The 13656-nt window shown below is 37.6% G+C and overlaps 1 protein-coding gene across 8 annotated transcripts in view; it reads right to left on the bottom strand.

Moving 5' to 3' along the window:
* atp2b1a (ATPase plasma membrane Ca2+ transporting 1a) overlaps positions 1–10369 on the bottom strand; it is a 41963-nt gene extending 31594 nt beyond the window's left edge. For all 8 annotated transcript variants that reach the window (XM_020714114.3, XM_020714112.3, XM_020714116.3 and 5 more), the window contains exon 1: positions 9987–10369. The gene's annotated coding sequence lies outside the window, so the exon portion shown is untranslated. The remainder of the gene's footprint in view (positions 1–9986) is intronic.
* Positions 10370–13656: the final 3287 nt, after the last annotated feature.

Here is a 13656-nt window from a genome sequence, read left to right on the forward strand (position 1 = left end):
TAATACACAAATCATAAAAAGGAACTGAAACAAAACTGAGCAGAAAATTGAGGTCTGAACCGAATCGATGCAAAAGAGAATCGATGCATCTCTACAAACATCTGATGTACTGCGTAGTAGCTTTGAACACAAAAGGACATTTTGCAGGCAGGAAAAGCAAACTTTTGAGTTAGATTTGCAACTAAGGAAAATGTATTTATTCTGCACATTACAGGCAAGCACATTACTGTTGGAAACGATTAACATTTATGAGATAAGAAAATGTTATGGATCTCTTTTATAAACACAAATGCTCTTCGGGTACACACAAAATAAAAGCTTAGCCTTTGTCTTGTTTCTGTCTTGACATCTCTTATCCAATGGATTTTTAACTGTGTCACATCATGAAACGTTCAAAGTTCAAATTTGATAATGTCAATTCAGCACTCCAACTGTGCTTTGCCCAGTTCAGTTACAATGTGCTGATATGCAGCATAAACTATTGAAATGAATGCGTTTCTTTGAGCCTTAGTGTTAAACACATGATAAACAGCTGCAGCATACAAGGGCATGTCCCTTAAAAATCTGAACCCATTTACGAAAGCTCCCTTTTTAAAACATGAAGCATAGCAACCACTTAATCAGGAATGCATGTCAAATGTTGTACTACAAAAAAAAAATATTTAAAAAAAATATTTAGACAAAAAGTTAGTGTTGTAGTCATGTAACAAAATATTGCCTAAGCATAAACTAGTAGCATGAACTAGTTAACTCTCCTCTTGCTTCCATGCTTACAGAAAAATGCAGCAGCGCAAGATTCAAAACATTTAAACAATATCTAAATACCACCGGTATTTTTCAATGAGCAACCTTCTTTTCTGGTCTACAGGGTAATAAAAGCCAGTTTGGCTAGTCGGTATGCAAATTTCTTGCATATTTTTAGAAAATGACATTTACAAACTGACAGCACAGGCCTTTATGGCAGTTTCTTTTACATTAGAGCTGCAATGGTTTGTTATCAGAATTCTTTATGTTGGTACAAATTCATCTAATTTTTATTGTCAATGTGTCATTAAGCTTCTAATGTACAAAATGTAGACAAACAGCAGAATACTGTACAATTTTGTTGCCTATTTTTCAGTTCAATACTCATCTGCTACATGCTCTTGTAGAAAGGTTTTGCTTATGATTTTTTAATATACATGGAGGCTAACTCTCAATATAAACAGCTTTCACCTTTGTTGATTGTTAATCATTAGGATTTGAGGTTTTTAGGTTAAACAGCAGCTTTAATGTTTGTAAGCTGTTGCTAACATTTTGAACAATGCAAGCAGCATCTCACACTACAGTCTTCCTCAAACCTACATGTCTATGTTAAACTTGGGATTTGCAGTAGACAACCCACAAGGCTTTTGCTAAAGGAAACTAGGTATTTTGTTTTAGTAAGAAACAAAAACTGTCCTTTTGCGATGACCAATCCACATTCTAAAAATGGTCATGAATAAGTTAAAAAATTAAAGGTGAAAGTCCTTGTATATAAAGAACAAACTTTTGGATTTGTTTTTGTTTTTTTTCTTTTTTGCACAATGGGATTTAAACTATTCAAATCTTATCTAGATATCTTTTCTCCGTCCATACTGAAACTGCTGTGTTTGGTTGGAATACAGTTTTTAAAAAAAAAATAAAAAATAATAAAATAAAATAAATGACAAACAAGTTATCTATTACAATAATCATTGGATTTATAAGAAATCAAAATATTCATTGAAAAACGTCAAAGGTCAACAAGAACAATTTTGTATCCAATAGGTCCAATGTCTTGCACAAAATGTTTTATGTTCTTAAAATACAAAATAAAAGCAGGTTCTGATTTAATCAGAGGGCAGAAATTGCCACCAACTCACTGTAGGGTAATTGGTGAGGAAACAAGGAGAACAAAGACCAACTGACTGATTGCCCCAGGAAAAGCCCTCAGTTTAATCTAATTAGGACTGCGGCATGAGGGAGCTCCATGGTGCTCGTCATGGAGAAGCAGCTATCTACTGAGCTTTAATCAGTCCAGAACAATAAGCCTGATTTATCCATTATGGCCAGGTAAAAATGATTTTGCATCATAGTAGCAAGGCATCTACACAGCATGACTGTGTTAATAGAGGGACTTAAAAGGCAAGTTGTGTTTCTAAATCTAAATGTAGATCACAAGGTGCATAACGAAGTTGCCTTTGCAAACTATTAACCATGTTTTTGGTGAGAGTCAAATTTTCGTATTACTTGAAGACCCACTCCAATGAACATTGTGTTTTTGGGTTTTTTTAACATGTTCTTGTAGCATTTTTCTCATGATGGGGGATATAGAAGAATTTAAGATTAAAACTGCTTAAATACTTTCTTTATTTAAATTTGGATGAATCAGGAGCAGATAAAAAAAGCCATTTGTAAAGCTTTCTTTTGTAACGCAGCTGAGCAAGTGAAATAGGCAGGTAGAGGTCTCCCTGCTCCGCTCCATTCTAATGCAGACAAATGGATCCATGTACGTCTCCGTTTTCCTCCGAGCTGGCATTTGGCTCAGAACTGCATGGCTTGATGGCTACCATAATTCTCACCATTTTTGTGGCACAACTTATGTTAGCTTGGAGTTTTAGGGGCTGTAAAATAGCAGGGGAGAGTGTAAACAACTGAATGATAGGATATCAACGGAAGCTTACTTCCGCAGCAGCTGTCCCCCCATGACAGATCACTGGGAACACTTTTATAAAATATAAATAAAAATGATTAGAGTGGGACTTTAAATGTTACAATTTACCAATTAAAATATAAATATACTCACAAATAATAATAATAATACACACTAAACAGAATAATATGAAATGTATGACTTTGTGTTGAATTTGCCCATAAATGGGCACGTCATGTGGTTAATATGCTAAATAAATAAAAAATGACTGTAGACAAGTTTCTTATATCATAAGAGAAAGTTACAAACTCATTCATTTTAAGTTCTTAAATGAAAACTGTCCCAAAACATGCTTAGAAAGGAAATTTGAAAATTTAAATCATAATTTGTGTTAAAAACATAAATAGAATCAATTCAGTTTTCTGGATGTAATAAGCCCTTGTGAACAAACCCTGACAAATTCACGTCTGCATCATCTTTTCGGTGTTCTCTCCATCCATTTCTAATCTTTGCATCCTCCTCACTCTCACCAACTGCACGTATGTCCTCCTTCACTACATCCATTAACTCCTCTTTGGTCTTTCTCTAGGCCTCCTTCCTGGAAGCTAGCTAACTGATCTTAGAGATGTGACCACGAGGTGACAAAGCTATACTGACCTAACAAAGCATTGCAACACTACACATATATATACACAACTATCATAACTATACAATACAGTTCATTTTAGTAAAGTTTAATCAACACTTGAGTATCTCCAAGTGCCTAACCATGGACTATAACGATGTTAGTAATGACACTGCAGAGAAAGTGGTTATTGCCTATTAATTTGGCAAGAATTATGAGCCCATTTCCAAACAGTATTGTCTGTAATCCTCCAGAGATAAACTTTAACGAAGCTGCCAATCTACTCGAAAGAAATTAACTGTGCATAACTGCAACTGGGTAAAAAAAGCATTTAAAAATTTAAAAACTTCATCAGAACACCTCTCAGTCTTATCTTTAACGATGGTTAAACATACACATAGCATTTTTTTTTTGGCACTCTTAGTTACAAACAGAGAAACCCACAATAGTTACAGAAAGTAATCCATAAGAATGTAGTTTCATATTAGATTTTCCAATACTGAATTTGTAATCATTTCAAACCTGTGATTGCACCTTGCAAAAAAGGCCTGTTTATAAAGCATTGACAAGTAATTTTGGAAATTAGAGAAACTTTTTGATATGCGTTAAAGTTAAAGTCCCATTACTTATCTCGCACTTAGGTGCATTTAACTCCTCTCCCTGGGGGAGCGGTGAGCAGCAGACGGAGCCGCGCTCTGAAACCATTTGGGGGTTTATCCTCCCAATCCAACCCCTTTATGCTGAGTGTCACACAGGGAGGTACTGGCTCCCATTTTTCAGAGTGTTTGGTATGACTCAGTCTGAATATGAACTCACGACCTTCCAGCCTCACAGCTGGACACTACTACAAGGTCATTGAACTGGTCTGTGGCACGTTCATCTCATAAACTGCAGCATTAAAGGTGATGATCCACACTAGCAAATGAACTAAAGCATGAGACTAAATGTCATTCAAGTGGGATTAAATTTACTGCATTTTGCATTCTTAAAAGGCCATTCAGTTTTGCCTAGTTATGATTCAGTAATGTAATTAATTAAATAGTGAAATAACCCGTTTTTTTTACACTTATTTTGAATTGGTGCTGTACCTAAACAATGGTATAAAGACCCACTCAGATGAAAATATTGTTTTTGGTGTTTTTAACATGTTCTTGTGGCATTTCTCTGATGATGGAGGAAATATATAAAGAAATGTAAGCGTAAATTTGCAATTATGAGTATTTCCATATATGAATCATGGTGAATTGGGACTAGACAAAAAATGCAATTGAAAAAAAGTTTGTAGCTGTGATGTAGGTGCTATACTCAGTGGGCCACAGTCTTCCTGCTCTGCTCCATTCTGATGCACCCACTTGAGGACGACTAGATCCATTTATGTCTTTGTTTTCAATGTCTGAGCTGGCATTTGGCTCAAAACTGTACAGCTAGATAGCTCATATATTGCTCACCCTTTTTGTTGCACTGGTAATGATAGGTTGGGGTTGTGAGGGGCTGTTAGCTAGGGGGAGAGCATGTAAACAGAGGGATGATGGGAAAATTTCGCCAATCCAAGAGTTCCGCCCACAAGTTAGACGGACTTTTAATGTATAAGGGCCCGTTCACACCGGGACGAATTTCGCCGGCGATTTTCGCCGACGTTTAACGCCTCGTGACTAAACAAAGGGCACCAATGAGAGTGTGCACACCGACGCGAAAAAACGCCACGCGTCAAAAAAAAAAAAAAACGCCTCGGGTTTGTTTTTTTTTTTTGACGCCTCGCGTCGAAATCTATTCGACCAATGAGAATGGCGCTTTTGCACACAAGTCTGGAGCTTCTGAAGTTACAGTAAAACACAACTTGGGGGCCCTCAAACACAAAACTGCCTTGCTGAGCACACATACCAGCGAAGAAGATAGACGCCAAGTAGCGTCTACACTGCCGCGAAGAAATAATGACGGGCATTCTAAAATATCCCCGAACCAAGCACCAGTTGGAGCTACTGGTGCTTGAAATATTCATGTTTTCTTTGTTTGATTCTGACAAGCGCGTAAATACTTGCTCTCTTCTTCTGAGTGAAAAGCGACTTTAAGAAGCGTAAAGTTGCGCAGCGCCACCTTGTGTACAGGAGTATTTCTGTTTACATTAAGCGCCATCTAATGTCAGGGAATGAAATTGCATGTTCGCTCGGCTCATCGTCAGCGAAAATCGCCTGGGCGTGAACACAAAAAACGTGGCGAAAAACGCTGGCGAATAACGCCTGGCGAATATTCGTCCCGGTGTGTACGGGCCTTTACTGCTGCTCTCCACAGAAACGATGTCCTAGAAATAACAGGTTTTTTTATTTTGGCTAAAAATTCCATAATCATAAATAATAGACCACTGGGAACTGTGGTCTAAAGATGGTTGGAGTGAGACTTTAAAGGGTTTAAATGTCTTTAACAGCTAATGTGTTTGAAAATATCAGCATATTCAATATTTGCAAAGATCAATGCAAGATATTACAATTCATACATTATTTGTTGTTGTACGTGTTAACTCTATGTTTATCATCTTAAAATCAAAAAAAAAAAAACAGGAGCAAAATGATAACACAAAAATTTAGTTTTCAGAAAGTTCAAGCATTACTAAATAAATTGGTATATGTGAGGTTTGCTGTGGCTGAACATCATCTAGATCAAGTATGCTGTGTTTACTAGACGACTGACACTGGCAAAATGATTACCGCAAGTATTAAAATGTGGTATTGAGTTAAAAAAAATGTCTTTCAATACCTGACAGTATTCCAGCATTTTGGTTGGTGCTTAAAAATGAACAAGCTTGATATCCAGCCTAATTTCTCTGAGTTTCACACGAAAACACTTCTGGCAAGGACTGATAGTCAGTTCAGAGAGATTAACTTGGAATGTAGACACTCAGGGTTGTCAATGTTTGAGTTTCTTGCAGGACAATTTGTGCACAAAATGAATATAGGGTAAAAAAGAAATTTAGCAAATAACATTTCACCCTGCATGCAATAAAAACATTTTCATTCTAAATCATATCACTGCATTCGACAGACATCCTTTTAATGGGAATGTTACTCTTTAATCTGAAGTACAAAGATACAGCTTATGATACTAAATCCAATTCTTTGAGGTCACCTATCTCTAGTTCTTCTGTTAAAAACCTCCCTTAAATACACTCTCTAACCTGCAAGTTGCAACACCTAAAAGAAGAAAAGGAAGTGCCAACATTTGCTGTGCAGTGTCAGTTTAAGGTTGGGGAGGTCACATGTCACAACAGTGGAAAATCATTGTGATTGGATCTCCAAGTCAACAGCTGTTGTGTGATATGGTTGAATGACAGTGGGTATAGTTGACCCTTTCCACACTACACACAAAGACACAGCCTTGTAAACATTTAAACAAATTGAACCCGAGAAACGCAAACTTGCAAGTCCCTTTTTCTAACCAGGCAGCACAAGACTAGAATCTAACGTCTGCCACTCAAGAACACCTCCACCCACAGGATGCGGCATAAAAAGTAACCAGAAAAAAACATGCTTCTGACTTTGTGACAGGTCTAAGGAAACCCTTTGGCAATTTGAACACCTCGGTGTGCCAACAGCTCTATACAAGTTGGAGATAGCAATTCTAGGGTTCCCTCTGCCTAATGCAATAGGTGGTATTTTTAGCTTCCCACAGACTGCCTCCACCCCCTGCAGCCTGCCATAGCTGAACTGGGTCAGACCATGTAAATGTGGAGGGTACAAAGGCATAGACACCCAGCCATCTTTATGGACCACAGCTTACTACTACTACTACCATAAGAGCTACTTTGCTTTGCATGATAACCACTACACTATCCTCACAAACCCTGTCAGACTGCCAGGTCATAAGAACTCAGAGGTGTCAAAAAATCTGAGGCGCATTGTCAACACCTTCATCCTGCCTGCAGTTAGTTTTCTTTTCGTGCAAGGAAAAATATCAACAATAATAAAGCAGACGTACCCTTATATAGGCAGTTAACTAGATATGATTAATCTCTTCTATATTTTTCTATACCAGTTCCATAATAGCTTTGACTTTTAAAGATGTCTAAAGACTGCTGAATATGAAATTAAATACAGGCAAACTTATGAAAGTAAAGTGGGAATAATTATGCACAGAAAAACTAGAGTTTCAAATTGAGTTGCATTAAAAAATAATTGATCCAATAGGAAGGTGAATGAAAAAAAAACATGAATTAAAAAGTCCCTTTAAAAACTGATTAGGCTCACTATCATAAATGATCAATGTTCTTTTTTTCCAAGTTAGGATTTTAAATGATCATATACCCTTACTACTACCATCACAACTGCTTAATTCCACAAAAGGTTATAGGTAACTGAATACTAAACTATATTTTTATTGCAATAACGTTTGAAAAGATTAGAAGAAATGGGGGATCCCCCCACATACACTGAGAAACACAGCAGTACATTACAACTGCTTGGAATACCGGTAACTGTAAAGGAATAACACTTACAGTCACAGAATAAGAGAACAAAAAAAACCTTCTTGAGTACATGAGATCACATCATGGTACAACAACAGATCACATTTAGCTTTTGGTGTTAGTTTACATATGACTTGCTGTTAGCTTAGACCTACTCTGACCACGTTCTCAGAATAAGGCTGCATGCTGTCCCCTTCTTTTAAAAAAAGAACAGACTGGTGGATATAATCTTGACATTGGGGTATTGTTAACAGTTTGAACAGATGCTGAAGAGCAGGGCACTGCAATAAAAAAAAACGTGTCAACTCTCCTCCCATCTCAAGAGCAAGTTCCCCTAACAGCTGCTAGACAAGAGAGAAGTATGTGATGGAAAGTGAACTCCATAGTCCTCCCCCTAACACCCCCCTAAATAACGACTGCTCTGTGACTTCTCAAAACCTTCCTGCAATGACAATCAACAGACAAAATGATGGATTAGCAGAAAACCCATGTAGCCGCGAAAATATAAAAAGGTTAAATAATTTTCACGAGGAATATTAACATCAAACCGTCTGCTAATATTTTTAACATTTAATCTCGCTTTCTTAATTGAGTCAATTATCGAGTTGACTAAAAATAAAGTATTTTGCAGCAGCATATGGATTTAAACGTAATATCAAACAGAATTTGGATTTTTGTTTTTTTAAAGTCTTTGACATCATGTACTCTGCTGCAACTTATCAATAGCCCAAGAAATTGCTTAGCTGTCATTTCATTGAGTCAAACACACGCAACACAGCACACAAAAACGACTTGCACAGCTTGAATCATTGAATTCCCTTTGGGCTTGTGCCCATTTTTTTTTTTTAACCTTGCTTTTAGATTGGTATGTCTTGGAATGACATACAGGAACACGATTTCCTCCACAAACCCCACGAATACAGGGCTGGTGCTGCCGCGACCCGGTGCTTTTAATTGGATCAAGAGTGATCCCTTGGTCTAAACACCGAAAGGTGCTCTCACATCAACATGATAACCGCTTGCGTGCAAAGCTGTGTTACATGGATAGTAATATAACGAAAGAGTGCCGTTTGAACTATTGTCAATGTCTACTACCACCGATAGAAATATATATATAATATACACATCGAAAAAATAGAGGTACTTCTTAAATGGGTTTGCTTGGATTCCAGTTACCGAATGAAATGTAAACGTAGTCGAAAAACAAAAGCGCCGACTAACTGTCTACGAGTAGATAAATAAAGTTAACGGTAAAAATAACGAACAGAAGAGATGACACGGATGGACGGAGAAAAAAGAAACGACTGTCGTGAAGTACGAGTGGGTGGCGTTGTTAGATTCCCCGGCGCAAGAGGGAATAATAAATGTACTTACTTACACAAAAACATGGTTTTGCGTCCGCCGTTAAGTGACTTACAGCTGAAAGGACTTTCGTTAATAATAATGTGCCTTCACGGCGCTCGGCGAGGCGACAGCCGACCGAGGCGTGGAGTCCCGAGAATATCGTTTCCGACCATTTTTAAGCGTCCCCCCCCGCCTCTGACGTCTATCGCTTGCTATTATCTATAATCGTAGAAAATTAGTTTCCGACGGATTTATGCCATGCAGGTAGACGAGCAACATGGAACTCAAAATTTCCTGTAACATACGGGTAACTCATGGAACGATATGGAGGGCAACGCTTAAAAAAATCATTTAGGGCTAAATGTCAATTTACTAACATTAAAAAAATCGTTCTGTAGTAATAGTATTAATGACCACTGTTAGCCGCCTAGCTCGTGTCCCTTAGCTTACGTTGGGTGTAAAGAGTGGGAAATGAAAAGAGAGGAAAATAAGAAAAACGGCGTATTTCAACAGACTGACAAATCAAACAACTCGTTTTACAACAACAGCAGAAGTTGCCATAAGCACCAGAAAACCATAACTGGGAGCATCCTAAAAGATTAGATACGCTGGTTGGAAAATGGAACGCCTAACGTCAGTATCTTAACCCTAGATATCTCAGTAGCTAGCGCTGTGTTAGCTTGGTGTATGGCAGCTAACAAGGCACAATGCAGCACCGGAGAATGGCCCGCATTGATATCTGCACACGAAAATAAAAAGATTTAACCGGTCAGGGCTGTACATGCAATGTCCAAAATACCTGAAGACGCCACATGTCTAGGAGCGATTCGTCACCCGAACCAGTTAAAATAAATATTCATTGAAAAAAAATACACACATTCATCTAATATATAACAAAAATTACTTACTCCACTCCGAAGAGCAACCCAGGTCCCTCTCTCATTAACTCCCCCTCAGTCTCACCGAAGACTAGACTCTCTCCTCTGGTTTGAGGTGAAATCCCGCCTACTGCGCTGTCACAGTCACAACCAAAGTGTCTTGTCTCTAATGTCAAGATGGTTCCCTCCCAATCACGTTTACGCCGGAAACCCTCAGCTTGAAGTCCGGTCAATTTGCAGAGATAGATGGAAGTGAATTTTCATATATATATATATATATGAAACGCGTTACCTACATATAAATTCATAGAATTACTAATAAAAACACATATTTTTGGCGTTTAATAAAATGAAATAATTTAAATTTAAAAGACAGAAAGATTCAGTCTAAAGCGGAAGTACACCGAGATGTATCATCTTGCCACGCCTACTCTCTTTATGTCGCAACACCTACTGGGACATGTGATGAGCGTCGAATAGAGGATGGGTATGAACCGCTGTTGTGGATTCCCATTGGCCCAGCCAGCATATGAGTCGCCTATGGAAACAGCTACGTCACGATCCCCTCGTATTCCCTCTTCTCTCTCGTGTCGCTTTATAATAACAGGATTACTGAACAGTACTCCCCGTCATGGGATGAAAAGAAAGCATCGAAACATCACTGATCTGCTTCTGCGGTCTGGTTGCGTGATCGCCAAAGCACCACAGCACTTCCCTCAGTGTCCAATCAAGCCCGACGTCATTCTTTCCATGACGTTGCGCGTTTTTTCCCCCCTCTCTGGATTCAATGCCTGCATTATTTGCGATTCTTTAGTACTGTTGAGAGGTCGCGGTTTCTGCAGTCACCCTGTCAGGGGGACAGCAGTGCTTCACTGAACGCAGCATTGAGCAACGATCCAACACATATTAGTGTAGCTAAAAGTATTATCTATGCATCTAAAAAAACTAAACTTCTGCAAGAGCCAGGGGAAACAAATCAATTTATTAACATGCATTTCTTTATCCCAAGGTTAATACCAAATATCCAACAGATTAACCAAACTGATAGGAGATCTTTTCTATTATTTTTTTTTAATCCAAAGAATTGGTAGATGATACACAGAAATCAACTGAGGTCAAACTTTGGTGTAATTTCGTCTGCTTTGACATAATGGGATTTATCATTAACAAAATAGACCAAAGTGCACAAAAAAAGAAGTTTATTTGCAGATTTCCAAACGGGGAAAAAAACAAAATAGTTTATATGCAATTAAAATGTAATTTGTAAAATGTCAAATGACGCACCCAGGAGGAAAAGTTGTGAAAAATAAGAAATTAAAATGACTGGAGGAAAAAAAAATTCTATTGGTTTTGCAAGTTTACTTGTGCAACACGTCAGCCACAGAGTTGAGTGTTTAAGTTACATCTAGTAACTCCCAACTCTACAAAAGAAAGATAAGGCATGGTGGTGGACCACAGTTTTCCAGATAATTTGTGAAGTTTTTTTTCGCTTCGCTTTTGACTGCAGACATAAACTCCTCCTATAGCTGTCTTGTAAGAAGGTTAAAACCCACACATTAGTAATTGGTAGACAATTTTGACTTTGTATACACCTTTACCATTTTATGGCAGAACAGCTCCCCAAAACCTCTAAATTGAGCTGTAACAGTTTACATGCTGAAGTTGTCAGTCACTTGTATAACAAGCCTCCATATGCATCAGAACTCAGAAATGAGAGTGCTTTTTTTCTTTCTTTTTTGCTTCACTATCAGTGGTTTTTGGTGTCTTCCTGTGTGGAGCCTGTGGAGCTTAGCCCAGGCCAACAGTGAGCAGATGTCTCTCTAATATAACACTGGTCAGCCTGCCAATTCATGCATCATTTCTCCTCCTGTATCACTTTTTAAGGAGCACAAAAGCCATGCAGAAAATAAAGAATGTACAGAAAAGCAATTCCTGACCAGACATTTTAGAATTTAAATATGGTATCAAATATGAAGTAGTTATTCCACAAAAAACCAACGCATTAATGTAGTAGTTTTACTCCATTTTTGATTTGAATAATTAGACTTTTGAAAAAAAGTTGAGTTAATTAAAGAGTATACTTAACCTATAATGTGTCTTTAAATTATAGAATATCATCACAAAGCTAGCTGAGTAAGAAATGTTTTCCTGTTTACAGCATTATCTTTTATTGACATAACATTGTTAACATTTTATGATCAACTGTATAATATTTAACTGCAATCCAAAAATGAAACAATGCCATTATATTTCAATCCCCAAACCACAAATTGAAGCTTCACATTTTATTGCAAGCTAAAGTTAAATTAAAATACCAAGAATATTTTTAGTGAAAAATGCGTTTCTCTTGTACTAAATCTGATGATTGCCTATTTTTTTAAAAATTAAAAGAACTTACTCTTTTTGCCCCAGTTTAGAGCCTCGTTAGTCTTGAGTTGTGAATGTCAACTGCCAAATAAATGGAACAGAAATAGCTAAGACCAAATGGATCTATCCAGACGGTGAGGGAGTAATGTCTACAAACTAATAACAGCAGAAGAACTTAAATTATTGTAAGTGAGCACTTGAAAAGTCTGAGATCCTTGTTGAGGTTTCAAATCGCTGACACCAGTCATTTTCCCCTTAGCTCGTCGTCTGAATCTTACTGTTGAGTCAGTTTCTCTGTGGAAATCTGCCAGATGCTCTGGAGCGTCTTGTGAACTAAAGTAAATGTCAAGTGTCATTAGCCTTTGTGTATGCTAATGTGTTGTTCACAAAATCTGAGGGAGCAGAAATGGCGAAGCATGACAAACTCCATGGGGAAAAAAAGGGATGCTACCCATAGGGTAACTTATAAAACACATCCTTATTATTAGTTTTAAAAAAGGCTGTAAGCTTTTAAAACCATAATAGAAATGTGTTTTTTTTTGGCACACAAGACACTGATTGTGTGCATGCATGTTATCCCACCATAGAGCTTTAATTGCAGGGGTAGAGAACTACCCAAGACGGCTTGACAAATAATTGCAGGTTCAGTTGAGAAGTTTCTTACAACTGATGGCTTGAGTGTGTCTGCAGTTCTCATAAGAACTTTGTTGCTCCATCTTCTCTCACTTCTTAATAGTGTAAAGAAATTTGGGCAATTGACAAAGAAAATCCAACAGGAACAGAAAAGGAAAAAACAGATCATCAGTTATTTCCTCAACATTTTTAAAAAACAAACATGGCTGTGATGGAAAAGGCTTAGTGCGCTCTTGGGGATCATGTGTCTCTAGAGAAGAGGCAAGTGGAAAAAGTGAGCATAAAGATGCCGCAGTCAGCTGACAACCACATCCCTATCAGTGAGGACGTGTTGTATGACTATATGGCTTCCTTTGGTCATTGGATTTTTTTCTGTCACTACTTTGCTTTCTGAACAGTCATCAAATTTTCCTCTGGCTCAGCACATTTGTAAGCTTTGACGAGGAACGGTGCATGTCGGGGAGGAGGAGGAAAGCTTCCTCCTTTTAAAGAGGAAAAGGAAAAAAACAATGTTGCAGATTTTCAAGAAAGCTGTTTTTACAATAAAAAATAAAAATATCTACCAGTATTTTACCTGGGTCGTTCAATACGATGAGGGCTGTCCTATAACACTGAACTAGTTTCTCAGACAAGGCAATAATTATATATATCAAATCAGACAAAGATTTATATTAAGGATGGGTCTTGAGCATTATAATAA

Source organism: Oryzias latipes, chromosome 23, assembly GCF_053564925.1.
Source record: "Oryzias latipes strain Hd-rR chromosome 23, Olatipes_Hd-rR_3.1".
NCBI lineage: Eukaryota > Metazoa > Chordata > Actinopteri > Beloniformes > Adrianichthyidae > Oryzias > Oryzias latipes.